Source organism: Suricata suricatta, chromosome 2 (assembly GCF_006229205.1).
Source record: "Suricata suricatta isolate VVHF042 chromosome 2, meerkat_22Aug2017_6uvM2_HiC, whole genome shotgun sequence".
NCBI lineage: Eukaryota > Metazoa > Chordata > Mammalia > Carnivora > Herpestidae > Suricata > Suricata suricatta.
This window is the reverse complement of record NC_043701.1, coordinates 78,919,247-78,933,791: the sequence shown is the minus strand read 5'-3', so window position 1 is coordinate 78,933,791 and position 14,545 is coordinate 78,919,247. Positions and strand designations below refer to the sequence as shown.

General features: G+C 38.3%; 1 protein-coding gene and 1 non-coding gene across 4 annotated transcripts in view; both read left to right on the top strand.

The window, feature by feature from the left end:
* The window catches only part of CDK6 (cyclin dependent kinase 6), a 243,150-nt gene that overhangs the window by 23,884 nt on the left and 204,721 nt on the right, over positions 1-14,545 (top strand). The window lies entirely within an intron of this gene.
* LOC115286128 lies at positions 13,807-13,913 on the top strand. The gene has a single exon (XR_003905886.1). It is a non-coding gene; the product is annotated as a U6 spliceosomal RNA (small nuclear RNA).

Below are 14,545 nucleotides of genomic sequence, written 5' to 3'. Positions count from 1 at the left end.
TTGTTTCTCCATCTCTGCAGCCAGCACTGTACTGTAAGGACACAATTCTATCGCTATTTTTTCCTTCACATTTGATGTGGTAGTTTGCATACAGCTGCAGAGTAGACAGTTACCTTTGAAAGGAACATTTGGCTGCTCTAATTTGATTAAAGAAAACCACCTCAATCATTTCTAGACTGAGAACGTTTTCATTTTAACTTGGCAGTGGGAGTTGGGAATGTACTCACTGCACTTAGATATGTGGGGGTGCAGTCAGGGAACAAAACCAACGGCTCGAATGGAGAAAGCTTTGGTGCAACTTTTTTTTTTTTCCAGGCGGACAGTGTTATATAGGATTCATTTTCTTTCTCTTTCTCTCCCAAATTTTCTACAACCTTGATTTTTACCTCTGACCCCTTTTCACGTTTTTTTGTTTTGTTTTGTTTTGTTTAGCAATTCCAGTAAACTGATTGTGGTAGCGTGTAGGATATTACCGTCATGTGATTTGAAGGACTTGGAGGTCCTCAAAAAAATTATCCCATTTTTATATAAGAAGAAAACCCCAAATCATAAGTGACTATGAATTGCACATGCTTTCCTGGCCACTGTTGAATGGCTGAAGAAGTTTTTAGAGCATGTGTATCCGACGAAGGTTGGGAATTTAGTGAAAACTTGCCTAGAAGAAAATCGCCTACTGTTGGAAGCCTGCAGCCCTAGTGCTAGACAATTACCAATTATCTCACATATGTCTGCTTTGTTTCTGAGATGCAAGGTCTGATCACGCAGCTAGTATGACAGTTGAAACTATCTTCTGCTGATTGTGGGTTGACATCAACTTTATACGTATGTTCTTGTAAATGATCGAGCAGAGGCTTCGTTTGTCGGATAATCCATGAATGAATTCCGCACCAACCACAGTTCAGCAATGTGATATATGGTGTTCTTGGGCAAGGTGGTATGCTGGCATCCTAAAAAGTTTGAATGCGGAGTTTTAAATAAAAAGTATCAGGTACACATGGAGTCTGGGAAATACAACTATATTATTATCATTTTTTTAATATTTAAAATTTATTTTGAGAGAGAGACAGAGAGAACATGGGCAGGGGAAGGGCACAGAGAGACAGAGAGAGAGAATCCCAAGCAGTCTCTGTGCCATCGGTGCAGAGCCTAAAGCGGAGCTTGAAACCACAAAACTGCAAGATCATGACCCGAGCGGAAATCAAGAATCCGTTGCTCAACCAACTGAGCCACCCAGGTGCGCCCAACCACATTATTATTAACTGACCCTTGGATGTTATTGATAACCTATGAGTTGAGGTCAAACCTGGGTTCACATTTTCATTGTGACTTGCCACATTATTATACTTCTCACCTCTAAGCTTCAGCATTTTCATTGGTAAAATTAGGACCCATATTAAATGAGGTTTCTGAATTTAGGTTCCTGTTATGTTTTTGACACTTGGCAAATATTTAGTTACCTCACTGCCTCTTCCTCTCCTCCTTGGTATCACTACTCAACTGCCTGTAATGTTTTGAGGGAGAGTTTTGTTCATGGAATGTGTGGCTGAACTCAACAAACTCCCCTTGAAATTCTAATATTATGTGCAGCTCTCATTCTCTTGGACAAAATGATTAAGTCCGGCAGTACTCTATCTAGTCTGCCTCGGTTTCCTATGGGTAATAAGCCCTAGGCAGACATTGTGTTAGGACTAGTTAGGATATGAGCACAGTGGACATGAGAACTGTTCAGCAAATGTTAGCTGTTTGGTAGAGTTATGTTGTCATCTTGAGTTCTTTTCCATCTTCTATCATCTTTGGGTGCTAAAATCATTTCCACATTTAATCTCAAGATTTAATGAAGTCACCCTGGTCTGTTCTTCCTTTTGAGAGTCAAGGCCAAGAGACAGTCTTCCTGTTTTGTTTCACAGTCATAAGAATGTGAATCTTTTCAGTCACATCTGCATCATCTAAGTATACAAGGATGGCAAAGGGACTGAAAAGATAATTGTCCAAAGGCTCCTACTACATCTGGGTTTGGTAACCCAAGATTTCTAGTAGATACAACTTGGTAAATGTACTTGAATCCGTGGCTAGCTCACAATGTTTATTTGTTCCATAATATAATGGAATAATTTACTACAATGAAATAAAATATTGCAAAAAGTAATGCTTGCTGTTTTTGTTTTGTTCAGTTACCAAAATTACAATATTAGTTTATTTTAAAAATTAAGTGCCAATGATTGAGGAAACCTTGATTTAATTTGAATAGGTTTTTAGAGACCTGTAGGGTTTCTGCAGAGAAAAGCTCAGTACTAATTCTTAATGTCACTTTTAACTTTCTTTTTCCTCAATAAAGTATTGTGATGTTTCTCATATACAATTGCTTTTTTAAAAATATACTTTTATATAGCCCAATACTATTGAATACTGTCTGTGTACTACTATTAGCGTTCCAAGATTTTCTTTTTGTGCAGACTCTAATCTGGCGACAAACATAAACGTTAAAATCCAGCAAAATTATTGAAAGTGTTCGATGAAGTGTATAGAGCCTGAGACCAGAGTTTGTTTTTGAGCTGTTTTAAAGTAATAAATATGTCGTTCCTTTTTGCATGGTAGTTATCTACTTAGGTGCTATTAATACAGTATTCTCACAACTGTGAGGGAAGAATTGTTATTCCTACTTTATAATGAAACAGACACAGAAAATTTAAATGACCAGTTCAAGGTCACCTTGGTTCCAGGTGTTATTTCCCCTATCATAGGGTTTTCTATCTAGTACTATAAATATTTTAGTCCTGCAAAGATCATTTGGATAGGACTATTTTGATAATGCCTGTTTGGGAATTAAATGCACATAAACTGTATGCTGGCACAGGCATACTCATTATTTGAGGCAGAAACTGTCTTCTATTACCAGAAACTAGATGTATAACGCTTCATTTTACAGATACTAAGTGTCCTATATATTTTAATTTAATTCAAAAAAATTTTTAAATTGTTTTAATGGTCATATGTAGAGACAAATCCTCATAGATTTGGACTGAAATAGAGTTGTTTGTTAGAGTTCATGCTGGTTCTCAACTTGGTAGCAGTCAGCTCTCTGTTGCCTACCCTGGACCAGTGAGGAAAGGAAGAGTGGCAGGTCAAAGGAAGTACACTCACCTCTGAACCTGGCACCAGAAGTGCTGACAAGGACGTCACTTAAGCTCTTGATGACTCAGCACTTCCTGATTTCTCTTTGTAGCCCTGCAAAGGCTAATATTATCAAATGACCTTGGTCCAAATAGGGTTTCAGGGAATGTTTGGTTTCCTCATCATCAAAAATTTGAAATCAGAAATCTTTCTTTTCTGTTGCAAATTAATTAATGGTACTAGGTGTGAGCCATTATATTCTGTGTTGGACCACATGCTTTTTGTTCTTAAGATTAGGAGAGTAAACAAAACTACTCTGGAGTATAAATAAATGTATCCTTACCTTTCAACTCAGTGGCAGTCCTGTTATATAATTCATTTGGTTTTTGTATTGTTTCTGTGCAGTCAAATGGCTGGGGAAGGAGTGGAAGGAAATGAAGTTCAAACTACAGTTGCATGTATATGCTTCTTTGATTTTAGGAAAGACTTAAAGATGACATAAGAGACCTAGCAAGGGAGAGTGGGAGGGAAATCGTGGATCTGTTCATGGGGACCCTCATCACCTTCCGAACAGTCCAGGACAGGTGGCCAGCTCTGTGAATGAAACCAAATTATATTTATTAATTAGTTTTATATTTAGAACTAGCCAAAATTGTTGGACTCAAAACTTAGAAGTATTGAGTCATCTGGAGATGAAACGTTTCAGAAAGACTTGAAAAATTTAGAGAACCTTGGAACATTTTTACATGTTTTCCTGGGCTGTTATAACATTAGTTACAGGACATGGTTGAGAGTTTATCCTGGTTGACAGTTGATTCATTTAAAAATTTATGAAGGAGTTTAAAGTTATTGTATAGATTATCGGAACAAAGTTTCTGTAGAAACATATTTCTGTTAAAGACAGTCTTAAAGGTGTAGTTTACAGCGAAGTGATATTTATAGTAAAAATAATGCTGTGTTTAAAACACAGATATTTATTATTAAATGTTTGTGTGTTTTTATCTTGACAGAGGCCCCTAAATAGCAAGAACTTCACTGCTTCCAAGTAAGCAAAAGTAAAAATTCCTGCAGAAAACATAACCCTGACCTTTTTTGCACATGTAATCCAAACGAAAAGTTAGCTTTGAAATGGCGTTTTGTTACATAATCATACTGAAAATATGCAGTAATATGTATTCCTTTGAAAGTCTTTCATTCAGGAACATATTTTTGTTTATTTGACTATCCTACCAGCTGAAAATGGATTATGTTATGATTGTTCATCTGACCACCCTACCTCAAAATACTTGAGAAATTACATGAAGAGCTTCATTCCAAAGCATAACATTTCCAGAGAGATTCAGACCATTAGAAAGTTGAGCATGAAATTTCACTCCATAGCTGATTAAAATAAAAAGCAAATAATGGGAGAAAATAAATAGAATTTACAAACCCAGATTTTGCCACACAGAACACCTGTCCAATCAGTAGTAAATTATTTTAAAGACCATTTACTTTCTAGAAGGTACTTAATGTGTATCATTAGTTTCAGACATGTCTGGATACATTTCTACCAGACTATTTGGTCAGCTCAACATTAGGGAACAGAGCATTCAAAAGTACCACAAATCATTACAAAGAGTATGAAAATTATGACCAGTACAGGCAAAAACAAATGAAAGCTCTTCTTTTCTTGGGTTTTCTCTGAGATTCTGCTACAGAAAGCTGAGAATTGGTAGCGTATGCTTAAGACTCCCAAGTTTTTGGCACTGCCCACAATACTAAACCTGACATTTCGATTCCTTTTGCAATTTCTTCATCTGCTGATTTAGTGAGCACTCTGTATATTGAGGTATAGCAAGAAATTCTACTTATGACAACCAAAGACCCATATAAGATTTCTGATTTTTGTAATTGTTCGACATTTGTAGGGACTCTTTTTGTTAACTTGCATAACTGAGGAATCAAGTGCTCTAGTTAATAAGAAAACCTAGAAGGTTGTCATCTCTTCTGACCATTAAGACCCAATTTCAAAGAATTTTGATATGACAAATACATTTAACACTAAAACTCATAATTTAATATTTTGATGATTATTGAGAAGATATTTCAAGACTTATGCTTTACTGTAATCCTTTCGAACTACAGTTATGATGAACACTGCTATTTAGAGAATTATAATTCACAAAATGTTAACTTGGTTATATGATTTGGCTATCCATGTTAGAGGAGAGAAGACCTTAAGTCATGTCTTTTGAAGAAACAAAATATATTGTATTATGTTTTGGTTAGATATAAAATTTTGCCCTTTAAATTTAGAGATTATGGAGGGAAAGGTTGAGAGTTTGAGATAGTAGTAGTGAAGGGCAGGCAGGCAGTTTAAGTCGAAAATAAAGTAATGAAAACTGAGAAGACAAATGTATAAGAAGAAGACAAATCTGAAAGTACAGATGTAGATAGAGAATGACCAAAAAAATTAGAAGCAACCAAATTAAAGAAATTATTTCTTAAAGTTTTAAAATATCATGAGAAGGCCAAAATTAGTATGGCAGAGACCTCTTGGTTCCTGAGAGAATAATCCTAGACTAGATAGAAAAAAACAAAAGTTAAAGGAGAAAATAGAAAGGAAAAAACCCACCTAAAAGTGCAAAAGAGTAATAAAGAATTAAAATGAGTTTGGATCCCAAATTGGTAAAAATTACAGCTCAGTATGGTTTATCTTAAATTGTTGACCTGTTACCCAAAACCTAAACAAATATGAATGTGTTTGTACTTTTCATGTGGAAAACATAAGGTAAATTCATCTTGTACTCGTCAGCTTTTGGTCTTATTATAGAAAAATGTAGATAAAAAAGTTGTTATATTTGACATGCAAATAAGAGTTTTAGGGCTGTTCCACATGTTTTAAAGTTGCTGTTGTTTTTCATTATTAGGATTGTTTTTTTTACATAATTTTAAAAAATGTTTGTTTATTTTTGAGAGAGAGTACGCATGCCCGTGCACACAGGGGAGGGGCAGAGAGGGGTAGACAGAGGATTCGAAGCAAACTTGATGATGAAAAGAAAAGCAAGGTGACAGTGGAGTGCCAGATGCAGGACTCAAACTCGTGAACCTTGAGATCAGGACCTGAGCCGAAGTCCGATGCTTAACCGATGGAGCCACCCAGGCACTCCATACAATTGTTTACTTTTTTAAAGGAGCATTTTATCTTATTTTCTTTTATTTCATTTCATTTCACTTATTTTTGTAAAGATTTTATTTTTAAGTAATCTACACTGACTGTGGGGCTCAAACTCACAACCCTGAGATTAAGAGTCATGTGTTCCACTGACTGAGCCAGCCAGGCTTCTAAAAGGGGCATTTTCAACACCCTAGGCACATTCTCAAAATACATTGCTAAATTGGGGGGAGTTTATGAGATATATTTTATATATATCTTGTAAGGGAAAAATCTCCTACTATCTTGTTTCACTTGATGTTGAGGATTAGATAGTTCTATAGATAGGATATTGTAATCATACCTTTCTCAAGAAGATAGTTTTTTTAGGGGAACCTGGGTGGCTCAGCTCAGTTGGTTAAGTGTCCGACTTCGGCTCAGGTCATGATCTCCTGGTTTGTGAGTTCGAGCCCCGCATCAGGCTCTGTGCTGACAGCTCAGAGCCTGGAGCCTGTCTTCAGATTCTGTGTCTCCCTCTCTCTGACCTTCCCCTGCTCATGCTCTGTCTCTCAAAAACAAATAATACTTTAAAAATATTTCTTTAAAAAAAAGTTTTTTTTAACTTTTTTTTTTGTAAAAAATGTATAATATTAAAGTGCCCTTTTAACCATTTTCAAGTGTACAGTTCAGTGGCATTCAATACAGCCACATTGTTGTGGAGCCATCACTGCTATCCAACCCCAGAATTTTATTCCTCTCCTCTTCACAAGAAGATAGATTTTTAAATGACATTGTATCACCAGGAGATGAGAACCAGGCAGTGAGTAGTTCATGGTACAGCCAGCAGGCTTAGTGTGAAGAATGGAAATAATAGAAGCTCACCAAAGCTAGCTCAAGGAAGAGATTTTATCATAAATGAACAGGGCCATCATGAGATTCTTTACACATGTGGCTTCTTGGGATGGAGTTCTGGACTCTGGGAGCCTGTAAGGAGTGCCTGTGGTCTCTCTTGCATCAGGGAGTGCCTCTGAGTGTTTGTCCTCACTACTTCCTGTGTGTCTTCATACCAGGGCTTCCTCATAACTTCCACTTCCCAGGGCCCATGGTGGTCTTCACAGCTCTGGTTCTGTGTGAGGTTTCTGGTGTGGTACCCCACACCAGCATGCAAACACTAGCTCTTAGTTCATATTTCAGAGTCTGAGGCATGGTGTGGGGGAAGAAAGTCCCAGTCTAGGAAAGACTGGATTTTTGCCCTGGTTTCAGAAGAAAATTAATTAACATTTGATTCTTTGTTGTTGTAGCTAAGGTCTGAGTCTTCAAGAAGCAGAAACAGTGTTTGTCATGAAAACGCAGCTTTAGGATATTTCTTAAAATCATTTTGAAGTTTTAAGTGTTTCAGAGCCATATATGTGTTACTTAAACAGGTTTAAAATTGCATGCCAGCACTTAACAGTAGTTTTTAGTTATAAAAAGTTGGACAAGTTTCAACGTGAGAACACTGAGGATGTTCATGAAGCGTAGGTTGCATGGATGAGCATAATCAGTTCCTGGCCACAGTGATGTCTGGAGCTTACTCGTTTTGGTGGAAAAAGCATGCTCTTCAGATTGAAAAGTTGGAACATCATTACAGAAAATGAATTTTTATTTTAAACCAATTGAGCAGAAACGCTGCTCAGCGTCATGATGGCTTGAAGACACCTTAAGTGTAATTAACTCACTAGCTAATGCTTAGAAGTGGCAACGTGGCAGCTACGGCATGGCAGGCAGCTCCATGCATCCACTTCCAGTGCAGGTCTGGCTGTGCCACTCTGCATGTGCCTACTTTGGGGGCACTGGTTATGTGACCAGTTTTCTTCTAGGGCGTCAAGCACCCTTGAGTCAAGAGAAAGGGCCATATGTTTTTTCGGGTTAAAGAAATCAGAAACTTTTGGAGTTACTCCTACTCACTTGTTTAGTCTTTGAAAGGGGGTTATTTATCCGAGCACTTCTTCACCAGTTTTGTCTCCCAAGATCACATTACAGCAGTGGTCTTCATCTGGTAGTGGTTTTACCTCTCAGGGGATATTTGGCAATCTCTTTGTTGTAGCTGGGGAAGGATGTTGCTACTGGCATCTAATAAGTGAACGTCATGGATGAATATCCTACGGAGCACAGGACAGCTCGCTACTGCAAGGAAGATGGAAAATGTTGATAGTGTTGAGGTTCAGAAGGCCTGTGTTACAGAAAGGCACTGTTAACATCAATTTGTAGGAAGCAAAAAACAGTAAAACTCTGTGCTATATGAATTGATCCATAGACAGATCCAACACTATCTAGCATTAATAAGTTTAACATTCAGAGTGCCTGGGTGGCTCAGTCGGTTAAGTGTCCAGCTTCAGCTCAGGTCATGATCTCATGGTTCGTGGGCTCGAGCCCTGCATCAGGCTCTGTGCTGACAGCTAGCTCGGAGCCTGGAGCCTGCTTCAGATTCTGTGTCTCACTCTCTCTGACCCTCCCCTGCTCACACTGTCTCTCTCTGTCTCTCAAAAATCAATAAAAAACATTAAAAAAATTTTTAAATAAAAATTATATCAAAATATGCTTTAAGGCAGTAATAACAATTAAGGGGTATAAGAAAACTTTAAAAGATTAATTACTACCAGTCTTCCTAACATGGGGTTACATGAGAAAGGTATGTTTTAAAATTAGTATCAGAACCTGTGGCGTGAACATGCCTCCCTCAATAGCAGTTGTTTCTCAACTGAGGGAGATATTGTCCTCAGGGGACATTTGGCAATGTCTGCAGACACTTTCTGGTTGACAGTTGGAGGGATACTGCTAGTATTTAGTGGGTAGAGGCCAAGGATGCAACTAAACACCCTGACTGCACAGCGCAACCTCCCACAACAAAGTGTTGTTTGGCCTCAAATGTGAATATTGCCCTGGTAGAAACACCCCCACCCATAGCGCTGTGTGGACACCACCACGAACATCCTTTACCACCAAAAGGGATGAGAACAAACTAAAAGCAGTGTATATTTTTATAGGGAGGAAACGATTATATATTATAAACTCCTAAGCAGTGGGAACTGCAGCCTTGTACATAAAACAGAATGGTCTGACAGTTAAAAAGATGTGTGATAGCTGCTTAAGTAATAAACGGGCACTTCATGTCTTTGGCCTTGCCTTTGGGAGGAGAAGACAGTAAATAGAATTCTCTTAAGGCTGACTGCATCTGTCCCATGATTTTAGAAAATAAGAGGCATTTGCTAACCCAGAAGGATATATTCGAATTTTAAGTCATGTTTTTATTTTTTTTATTTTTTTATTAATAGTTTATTACCAAGTTGGTTTCCATATAACACCCAGTGCTTTTCCCCACAAGTGCCTCTCTCCATGACCATCACCCCGCCTTGCCGTTCCCCCTCCCTCTTCAGCCCTCAGTTTGTTCTCAGCATTCAAAAGTCTCTCATGATTTGCCTCACTCCCTCTCCCCAACTCTTTCCCCCGCCTTTCCCATGGTCCCCTGTTAGGTTTCTCCTGTTAGACCTATGAGTGACAACATATGGATTCTGTCCTTCTCTGTCTGACTTATTTCACTTAGCATGTTAAGTCATGTTTTTAATCTAGAATTCCTCCAAAAGGTTTGGTAGTTATATTAGAACATGAAAATATGCATCCTTCTTGTTTTTTTTTTTTATTTTTAAAGCTTCCTTGAAGAATACTTGATAATTTTTAAGGTATAGGAATAATACACTTCCCTCCTGAAATTAATTTTGGGACGTACTTTTGTTGCATTCAGTGGCAGAGTGGTACAATGGGAAGGACAGTTCACAGAAACATCCTAAGCAGGTCACCTTAACCAGTACCTACCTCGTCTTCTTCATTGTCAAAAAGGAGTACTAAGGCTTGATGAACTTTGGCTTTAAAATTCTACGTTTTGGTTTATTTTTAAATGAAAAAAAGATTATTTGTGCAAAGTTACTTATGAGAGAAAATTTGAAGGCATAAATTATTCTAGTTTGTTTCTTAGAAACTTCAGAAATATCCTTTCCTACAAAGGCTCACTCCCAGTGTTTAAAGAAAGCAAGGAATTCCTGTTATAAGTAAAAGTTGTCTCCACCTCCAAACAAAATAAAAAGAGTCAAATAAAGTTTACGGCTGACTTTAAAGTGTCATTGTTAGCCAATTTAGAAAATTCTGCCCATTTTCTTTTTTATGTTTATACTTAAGTATAAAGAAAATATTTTAATAGTACTAATAACACTGCTGAATTTTTCACACAATTCATGTTAAGCTAGGTGCTTCCAGAAATTTGTTGTTTGTAAAGGTAAAACACATTTGAAAGCTTTATTAAGGTTTTTAGTCTACCATTTAGTAAGTTACTGATCTCTGAATGAAAGGATGAAGCTTTCCAAGCTGCTGGATGGAAAACTGAGGGGAGCCTTGAAATCGCCTCCTTATTCCTAATGTGGCAATTCAGATATTCACAAGATTGGGGATATTATAATATCCCAAATGATGAAGCTTGCTTTTGTGGTGCCTTTATTATGTAGAGATTGGGAAGTTGACTCGACATATTCCAGTTTACGCAGGGACCTATTCTAGAACTTAGGTATTAGCTATTAGGATTGCCTGACTTGAAGATGCTTTTTGGATAGACTCGAGAATGCTAAGGGCATCGGATCTCCTTCCAAGAGTTGATGTTGCCTACAGAGAATAGCACTATGTGACATGGGATACATTCATAAATTAGTGCCTTAGATGACTTTCCACTTAGCAGAGGTTACCTGAGCACCTCCTGAGTGCAGAACACTTACTATGAGCTGTATGTACAGTGCAGAATCAAAATGTGTATAAACAGTCCCTATTTTCAGTGAGCTTATTGTAGAAGGAGGAAACAGAGAAAGGGCCTATGCAAACTATTGAAATGCAAAGAGTAAAATAATAAGGACTACTCAGAGGCACAGATAAAATTCTAGGCTACTTCAGAAAAAATTGTTTAACTTGTGGGAGTAGGAAAGTTGGACTCCACAGAAGAGGTGAACAATGAGCAGAATCACAGAAGTGGAGATGAAGGACATAAGATATATGGCAAGAGTCTAAAGTGTTAAGTTGACCAGAGCAAGAGAGGAAGGGAAGTAGTAGAGATATGCACAAGTGGTGGGGTCAGAATAATTGAATAAACCAGGTTGAAATAGAATCTAGAGACAAGCAAACTACTTAGGGAAAGGACCGTTTCCTGGGGAGAGAGAAAAAAAATGGTGGCCCAAATTGGCATAGTTTCCCTGCAATAAGAGGAGAGGTTAAGTAAGTAGGAGAGAATTGAGTGCAAGAATTGGCCAGTCTTGGTAGCTGGTTGGGTGTCCAGGTAAACAGGGCCATAGAGCCAGCGAGGGGAACTGGGTTATAAGCCTGAGAGAGAAGACGGTGGTGCTACTGTTGGAAATAGGACTTCCAGGAGAAGAGGCAGGTTTGATGGGACACTGCTGAGTTCTGTTTTGAACATGTTGAGTTATGTGTGCTCTCAGGAAATAGCCAAGGCACCGTTATAGTTGAAGTACAGGAAATTGCAATCTCCAGAGAGGAGTCCAGAAAACCTGTGACGGTCTTGAAAGAGACAGATCTTTCTGAGTCCCACTTTGGAATACCATGTTGCACATAACATGTCCCACCTCAGAGAGCAACCCACAGATGTCCCATGTGGAAACTGAGCACATGACTAAGCTTGTGTCACCCGCCAAATGACTTGGTAACACACACCAGTTTTCAGAAGCACAGGTGGTTCAAATCATGCCTCAGAAACAATTGCTGTCTATAGTTGATCCTTAAGGTCACTGTCAAATCAGACACCACATGTTAAATTAGTGACTGAGCAGGAGCCACCCAGATGTTGAGGGGAAAAAGTAAGACTGTGAATGGAACCCTGAGATCTGCATTTAGGATTGAAGTGGGGGGAACGGGTCAGAGAAAAAGGCAGAGACCAGAGAAGTAGAGGGACGAATGCTCAGGGAAGCTGTGGGAGAGGAGAGTTTCAAAGAGAAGGAGGCGTTTCATGCAGGTATCTCAGGTGCTGCCAACCGGATGAAGGGACTGCATTTAGTAGTGGGAAGTGCTCAGATCCATTTGAGAGACAGACTTTGCTGGAAGAGAGAGAGAGGGGAAGCCAGGTAACAGATAACAAAGAAATGAATGGGAAAGTGTAGCACAGAGAGTGGACTATCATTAAATAAATTGAGGGGATGGAATGTTGTTGGTAGAATGACAACCAGGTTGAAGTAAGAGTGGTTTAACATTTTTGTTGTCATTATACAAAGGAAATAGGAGTGCCTTCATAGATGGAGAGGAGAGGTTCAGGAAGAATGATAGGGAGTAAAAATTGATGATGTGAGTACTTCGCAGAGTGTGAAGGGCACAGTTGTTGGGGGACATCTTTCCTTGGAGAGGAGGATACTTTCCTGTGAAACCCAAGGGACTGAAGACCCAGGGATGAGTCAAATGGCTTTGATTTTCTTCTATTATGAGAAAAGATCATATGCAGAGAGCAGGGAAAAATTGAGAGTCCTAGGTGAAAGCTGAAGGAAGGATCTAGAATTAGGCAGAGGGGGTAGAGCAAGAAGAGCCACGTGTTGAAGACTAGGAAGTGGAGAAATTGGCTATCCTAAGAGAGACCTGAACAAGTAGAAGAATATTTTTTAAAAAATAATTTAATGTTTATTTTTGAGAGAGAGAGACAGAATGTGAGTGAGGGAGGGGCAGAGAGAGAGAATCCAAAGCAGGCTCCAGGCACAAAGCTATCAGCACAGACCCCAATGTGGGCCTGAACTCATGAACTGTGAGATCATGACCTGGGCCAAAGTCAGATGTTTAACCAGCTGAGCCACCCAGGTGCCCCTAGAACAATCTTTTTTTAAGTTTATTTATTTTGAAAGGGAGAGAGAGAGCTCTAGCAGGGGAAAGGCAGAGAGAGAGAAGGAGAGACACTATTCCATGCAGTCTCCTCACTGACAGTGCAAAGCCCACCACGGGGCTCGAACTTACAAACCTTGAGATCATGACCTGAGCCAAGATCAAGAGTTGGACACTTATTTGAGCCACCCAGGCGCCCGCCCCTTTTTAAAGTTTTTGAACAAGTCGAAGAATCTAAAGTGATCAAGACCCTTAGTCCCTTAGCCACAGAGAGAGTGTCTCTCACTCATCAATAAATGAAGGCTTTATAATGTGCCAGAGGCATGCATCAAGAAGCCTTCTGCTTAAAAAAACTTGTTCTAATAAATGAAATAAAAACTAAAATTCTTAAGAGTAGGTCATACTCTTCTTCATCATCATCATCATCTCACAACTGACTGAGCCCCTAGTAAAAGCTATACATATATACACACATATAAATATATATAAGTATATATATATATATATATATATATACACAGATAATTTTTTGGCATGTACTAAGAGTAGATTATTTAACTTATCTGTAGACACTTAAAACTTGTTAGGGTGATGTATTTTCTAAAAAGTATACATTAAAAAAAAACACCTCTTTATAAATGAGCTCTTTCATAGCCAATCTGTCAAAATCTATGCTCACTTCAGCAACACATATACTAAAATTGGAATGATACAGAGAAGATGAACATGACCACCGTGCAAGGATGACACACAAATTCGTGAAGAGTTCCATATTAAAAAATAATAATAATGTGGTTAGCTGGGCTTAGTAAAAGGTGGGTGAGCCTTCCATAAAACAGTGACTATTTGTTGAATTCCTTTTCCATCAAAATGTTAACTTAGAGTTGAAATGCAAAAGAAGAGATTTGATACAGCATTTTGACATTTGGCATTTTAAAGTAATTTCATTAGGTCATCAAGCTATGAATTATTAAAGACTGTTCTACTGTAAACAGTTTTTTCCATTATCTTTCTTTGAGTTAGAAACAAGTTGCATGCCATTTGCCTGGCAGAAGATAAATGTATTAAACGCTAAAATATACAAAGATTTTGGCCTATGTCTTCTCTGCTTTTTATTAATGAGTGCTTTTGTTTAGTCTTACATCAGATGACTAGAACGGATTTGTGTTTTGAATAGTTAAAGCCAGGAACAAAATTCTCTGTAATTGTGTTGACAAAATTCACTTGAAAAGTCAAATCTCACTTGGGAAGAGTCATGTTCAATCGTCTTTCTACCCCAGCATGCCCAAGCAGGAAAGCAGGTAGACTCATAGGCTACAGTGGCTCCCCAAGACCATGATTTCAGTAATGGGACAATTTTGCCAACTGCCGTATCTCCAGTGTTAACGCACCGAAGTGTCTAAGAACCTA